This window comes from Podarcis bocagei (assembly GCF_964188305.1).
Source record: "Podarcis bocagei genome assembly, chromosome: 17".
Lineage (NCBI taxonomy): Eukaryota > Metazoa > Chordata > Lepidosauria > Squamata > Lacertidae > Podarcis > Podarcis bocagei.
Window position 1 is genome coordinate 34,732,423 of NC_138143.1, and position 6,812 is coordinate 34,739,234.

Genomic DNA, 6,812 nt, shown 5'->3' on the forward strand with positions numbered 1-6,812 from the left:
TTAGAAACTCAGCAATGCTGAGTTAGTTAACTTCCGTAGTGGGACAGGAAACCATTGCCTGTATTCAGACTCAAATGAACAGAATAAAACTTATGACTATCCAGGATTTCCCCTTTGAGATTCCTGTGTTTTAGGACCAGTAGCAGATCGGCAACAGAATATCCTGGTAGAGAGAAATGGTCTCAGACTGTTTTCAAAATAGTGCCATCTGAAAGTACAATAGTAGGTGAATACAGTACTTCAACCAAGTAGGACACTGGTAAGGTAAGCTTGGAAGGCCCTAAAGAAATACGTCTTCCAACCGGCTTATTTGTAAATTGTTACTGATATTTCATGGCCTGAATTGTGGTTTATTACTGTGAGAAGTGTTTTTCTTGGCCTGTTGAGTATTGCCTGTTTTCTCAAGGGGAAGGGGGCTTTCTAGTTCTTGTATTGCTGATACTTTGACATTTCTATTATAAAGGTAGAAAAAATAAAGGTAAAGAACTCCTGGATAGTTAAGTCCAGTCAAACTTGACTATGGGGTGCAGCACTCATCTCCGCTTGCAGGCCAAGCGAGCCAGCATTTGTCTGCAGACAGCTTCCACAGGTCATGTGGCCAGCATGATTAAACTGCTTCTGGCGCACTGAGCACCGTGATGAGTGCCAGAGTGCATGGAAATGCCGTTTACCTTTCTGCAGCAGCACCCACTGTACTCTCTCAAAATTAAACATGTGCCCACTGGTCCATTCCCTGCTTTGCAGCCTTGGTTCTTTCCTATCTTACTTACTTTGCACATTTCCCAACTCTGAAATCCTTTCAAGGCGAGCCAAGCAGAATCAGCCAGCCAGCCAGTCGACAGATCCTATCCTGCCTTTCCACCCTGTAGATCTGCAAGGTGGCTTACAAGCAGCTTTGCATACATTTGTTTTGCACATGTAGATCTTCCGCCTTAGTGCAAGCCAACAGAATTCCTCACTTGGCATGTGGTGTCTGCTGTGGAGGGCCAGTACCCTCAGGCGCTGCCTGTAGGAAGATAAACAGCTAGTCCTCCCCCAAAGCACCTGCCAATCTGGGAGTAGATAATAATGTTAAGGTCAGGGCCTCCTCGCAAGCAGAAACTTGAAGCAACTGTAATTGCTATTCCAGATGTGTCAGTATAATCAGTTTCTGCAAAGGGAAAGGCGTTAAGATAATGGCTGTTTTATTTTCAATCCTCTTCCTAACAATCCCAAATATTACATTTGTCTTTTTCACCACCACTGAGTTGAGGCTCTCATTGTGCTAACCCCAAGACAAGCACGTAGCCCTGCTACTAGATCAAATGAAAGGTGGCCTGCCAGAAGCTTCTGGAAACCCCACATGGCAACAGCCCTTACCCCAGGCTTCCTCAACCTCAGCCCTCCAGATATTTTTGGCCTACACTCCCATGATCCCTAGCTAGCAGGACCAGTGGTCAGGGATGCTGGGAATTGTAGTCTCAAAACATCTGGAGGGCTGAGGTTGAGGAAGCCTGCCTTACCCCATATTTGCTCCCCAGGTCTTGGAGTGACCTGTAAACAACACGCATATGAAAGCATCAAAACATATAGTTCCCCACTTCAGTCTTCAAAAAGGGACAGGAAGGGCACTGCTCCTACCTATGTTTTCCCCTCAAAAGGGATGACAGGTTTTCCTCCTGCCAGAGAAAATAGGAAGGAAGAGAACCGTGCATACCACCTTGGGAACCTTGGAAAGCAAGTGGAACATAACTGTCAGAAATAAATGATAATAAATAAACTCCCTACCCTAGAATGTGACAGAATGCTGTGACTTATTTATATAGATTATATAGAATAGGGTAGACCTAGGGGTGTGTTGGAATTTGCATGATTTCATACCTGACAATTTGGAAGTGTTTGCTGATTTTCAAAATCTGGTTGATTGAATCCTGGTTTGACTGGTTTGGCTTCACTTTAAGTGGAGTAAGTAAGGAATGACTCAGAAAAGATTAGCATTTCAAAGCCCTGCTGGGGGGAAAGAAAGAAAATTCTTTGTGGTAATGTTTAAATTTTACAAGGTGGGTGTTTCACATTGCACATGCCCAAAGAGTATGTGTGATATCTTCAGTGGCAACAGGGAAACAGGTGCTGGAGCTGCTAGAATGTTATAGCAGTGGTTAGTTTTGGTCTTGGAGCAGGCAGATCCAGATTCCCCTCTCCTTTCAGGTATGGATGATACTAGATGGCCTTGGGCCAATCATTGTCTCTTAGCCTAAACTGTGTTGCAAGGTTGTTGTGAAGCTAAAATAGAGGGGGAGGGGAGAGCCATGTGTCTTGTCCCCAGTTCCTTGGTAGGATGTATAATAATTTCATTTTAAGCCTATTAGAGTGCTAGGACTTACTCAGTGTATGTTGATTCTGATATTAAGTGTCTCACTGTATGGAACTTGTCACCTCATGTGAGAGATTTGATGAGTTTTGATAATCAGGTGCTCAGATTATTTGCTTCTGGCATTTTACGAATTTAAAATTGCGACACACACTTCACTTTTATACTCCCAAGCTACTCCTTGCATACTGACATCAAATACTAGAAATGTACGTTGCAAATTTATTATTTTGTTTAAAAAAATTGTTGAAGAGCTTGTTACTAGTGAGCAGTGCCCAATGCTGCCTAGGTATTTTTTTGAAACAAAAAATGTGATTTTTAAATGAATAGTGCAGTTTGAGAATTTGGACCTATTAAGCCCAATACTGGGTAAAATCAATCCAAAGTCATGTTTTGGTATGCCGTATTGATTGAAAATTGTACCCGACATCCAAACATGGATAAAGACCACTACTCCCATCTGGGGAACCCTTATGCCAAGTTTGACCTCTCAAGAGATCATCTCCAAACTTGTTCCTGAGGTGGAAGTGGTGGGGCAGAAAACATCCACTTTCAAAAATATAGATTTCAGTATTCCTTACTGCCCTTGAAGCTTGTCTAATACCATGATCCTCATATTGTGGATGAGGGGCAGCTGCTGGGAGAGAATTGGCTCTCCCAAGGCCACCTAGTAGTGAGTTCATGGCAAGAAGAGGATTTGAACCAGGGACAATAGCACATGATAGCAACCCTTAGGCTATTGCCTCAGGAAGGCAGGAGATCCTGTCAGGCAAGTTCCCAACTGAGCTGTACTTGCTTGAAGGAAGCAACTGATTTGCATCAGTGTGGGTGCTATATGGATGGCAATTACCATTTCGATGATGCATGCGAAGACAGGCTCCAGTGGATTGAGCAGGCAAAACCAATATTGTGTATGTCCAATGGTCAGTAAGACAGTTTCTGCATGTGCTGTACCGAGAAGTGAGTAACAGATGGGGCTCATCAACCTAGGAAAGTAGCCTATCTAGAAGGAAAACTCTTATCCTAACCCTTCACTGACTTGTGGGATGTCTTCAGAAGAAAAGGCTAAGGAGTAAACCCTACACAAATCCAACATGGAGTCCCTAAGATGGTTGGATGGTGCCTTGCATGCCTCTTTCTGGTAACTCCTGCAGCCAAGCTGGTGCTCTGCTTTCCTCTGGACCACATCAGTGAGGTCTTGCGGCTTGGGCAGCCCAGGACCTCCGTACACACTGCCACAGAGAGGTCACTTTATGCTGCTAACACAGCAGTTTGGCTTCACCCCTGGAGGCACACTCTGTCATTTCCTGGGACTTTGATTGTGCAACAGGTAGGGCTGGTTGGCAATACACTGGTGCCCTAGGCACAGATTCAACATAGTATCCCATATATGAATTAACACAAGACCCAATTCACAAGGTTCTCTTGCACAATCCCTATTTAAATAAATAGCTCAAATTGGGGACAATTCCACAGACTTTAGATGTGTGGGTGACTCCAGGAAGAAGAAACTTTCCCCCAATGAACTTCCTTCCATTCAAGTATCTTAGGATCTAAACCATTGTATGTTTCAGCTAGACTGGTTTACCAGAATAGGGCTTAAAGGTAGACCAGACCAAGGAAGAAGTGGAGAAAGAAGGCAGTCCTTGCATTCTCTTCCTCTTTTCTATATGTTAGAAATAATGCTAGTGAGCTCTTGTCACTCTTAGTGCTATTTATTCAATTTATATCACCCCTTCCAAAGGATCTCAAATGCTAACTGTAGAACGATGCAGCTATTTTGGTACTAAGGTAAATCATAGCCACTGCAAAGAGAAACTTGAGTGGCCTCATCATGGTAAATACAGTGGTACCCCGCAAGACAAACGCCTCGTGAGACGAAAAACTCGCAAAACGAAAGGTTTTTTCGTTTTCGAGTTGCCTCGCAAGACGAATTTCCCTATGGGCTTGCTTCGCAAGACGAAGCTTGCCCCGCAAGCTCCGGGGACAGCGGGTCTTCCCGCTGTCCCCGGACCTCTTTTGAAGCAAGGGGCGGTGGGGAGAAGCGATCTCCCCGCAGCCCCTTGCTTCAAAAGAGGTCCGGGGACAGCGGGGAAGAAGCGATCTTCTCCCTGCAGCCCCAGGTCCGGGGACAGCGGGAAGCGCTTCCCGCTGTCCCCGGACCTCTTTTGAAGCAAGGGGCGGCGGGGAGAAGCCTGCCCCCGCCGCCCGGCTTCGGAACGGTGCTCCGAAGCCGGGCGGCGGGGCGGGAACACCTTCTGAAGGTGGGCGGGGGGGCGAAAGTCTTTGCTCCCCCCGCCTGCCTTCCTGGGGCAGCGGAGACTTCTCTGCTGTCCCGGGCGATCTTAAAATGCTGGCGGGTGGCAGCGAAGCCTTCGCTGCCGACCCCCAGCATTTTAAAAGCCCCCGGGGCAGCGGAGACTTCTCTGCTGTCCCGGGCGATCTTAAAATGCTGGCGGGCGGCAGCGAAGCCTTCGCTGCCGACCCCCAGCATTTTAAAAGCCCCCGGGGCAGCGGAGATTTCTCTGCTGTCCCGGGCGATCTTAAAATGCTGGCGGGCGGCAGCGAAGCTTTCGCTGCCACCCACCAGCATTTTAAAATCACCCCGGGACAGCGGGGGCTTTTAAAATGCTGGCGGTCGGCAGCAAAGCCCTCCTGTCCCCGGAGCTTGCGGGGCGGGAGGTGGGGAGAAGGGCTTTTCTTCCCACCGCCAGCCTTCAGAACAGCCTTCTGAAGGCTGGCGGTGGGAAGAAAAGCCCTTGTCCCCCCCCCCCCAGCCTTCAGAAGAGGTCGGGGGACAGACTGTCCCCGGACCTGGTCTGAAGGCGGTTTCCCTAGGAACGCATTAATTGATTTTCAATGCATTCCTATGGGAAACCGTGCATCGCAACATGAAAAACTCGCAAGAAGAAAAAACTTGCGGAACGAATTAATTTCGTCTTGCAAGGCACCACTGTACGAAAATATCTGTGAAGTTGCCTTTCATGGAGACAGACCAGAACTGTAAAAGGTAATTCGAGTATGGTCTCATAGAATTGTGTTTGGCTGGCATCCGTCTGTCTCATGAGATAATGAAAGAGTGCACCTTCTGGGGAGAAGTCAAACCGTTGGAGAGTTACAGCGCCTGCTGTAGAGACTGATAGGGAAAGACATGATTTCTTGCAGCTGAGGCATTAGAATAGTGCTAGTTTTCAATCCGTTTCCTAATGAACCCTAGCTTGGAATTCACCTTTTGCACATCTGCCACACCCTGGGTCAACATCTTAACAGAGGCATCTGCTAAAACCCCAAGGTCTCATTCCATGTCAGTAACCACCAGTCTGGGCCCCATGAGTATGTGAAGATACACAGGACAGAATCAAAAGGAGAGCCTGTGAGGGCCTGACTTCCTCAATAAAGCTCCAGGCCCTCTCCCCACATGTTCAAAATTCTGTAGTGAAAAAATAATTATTTCCTTTACTCAGTTTTCGCTTTGCACATATTAACATTAGTTCTGCATTTTATTTCAACGTTTGCTGCTTATTATTTGTCAACTGTGCTTATTTACTGAGTTAAACATACAGCAAAAAGAGAGCATGGAAACTGCTGAATAAAAGGCAACAATACAGACGCAGAGTTCCAAACCCATTCTTTTCACTGTTACACGTTAGATGTCTGATCAATGGAAAAAATGCAGAGTGGATTAGATTATCAGCAATGCTATACCCAACCATGGCTCAGTTCTGGGTAGTACAGCAACAGCAGGACCAGGGGAGAAGCAAATCGGCTGCATTTTTTGCTGTGTACCTGCATGTTTGCTCGTTCACACTAAGCCAACCTTTGACTTAACATTATGTGCAAAACAACCCAGTTCCACTATCTCCATTCAATACATTATTCTTTTCCATATAGGAAAGGAGTTTATAAACAACCACCCAGAAGATCACAACTATCAAATCTATACAGAAAGAATGGCTGTCAACTTAATGCAGGACACTGGATTTTTCAGTTAAATTAATCCACTTCTAATCCACAAACAGAAAAACAGGGAAAAGTACACCTATTGTCTCCACTTTGCATTCATAAGTTTTTTTCACAGTTCATTTGCCTTTAGTGAAATACATTTTTGTCATAGACATCTTGCGGTTGAGGGAAAAGGGAGTGGGGGAGAGATTGTTCTTTCCTTCTGTTGTGTAGTCCTAGTGTAGGGCTTTGTGTCAGCATCATGTGGGTAGGACAAGGACCTGATGTTGATGAAATCCATATTATGGTGCTCATTTTCATGAATTGGCTGGATATGTCATTTGATGATATATTACTGTGTACAACTAATGAAATTCTTGCATTGCAGGGGGTTGGGCTAGATGACCCTTGGGACTCCTTCCAACTCTACAGTTCTGTGATTCTATGTACTAGTGGCCTATGACCAGAACTGGTTAGGGTCAAGGTCTACAATTATATTTATACCTGGAAACAAGCTCCT

At 45.8% G+C, this 6,812-nt stretch overlaps 1 protein-coding gene across 1 annotated transcript in view; it reads left to right on the plus strand.

Moving 5' to 3' along the window:
- Window positions 1–6,812, plus strand: part of SRP72 (signal recognition particle 72) — a 216,911-nt gene that overhangs the window by 160,960 nt on the left and 49,139 nt on the right. The window lies entirely within an intron of this gene.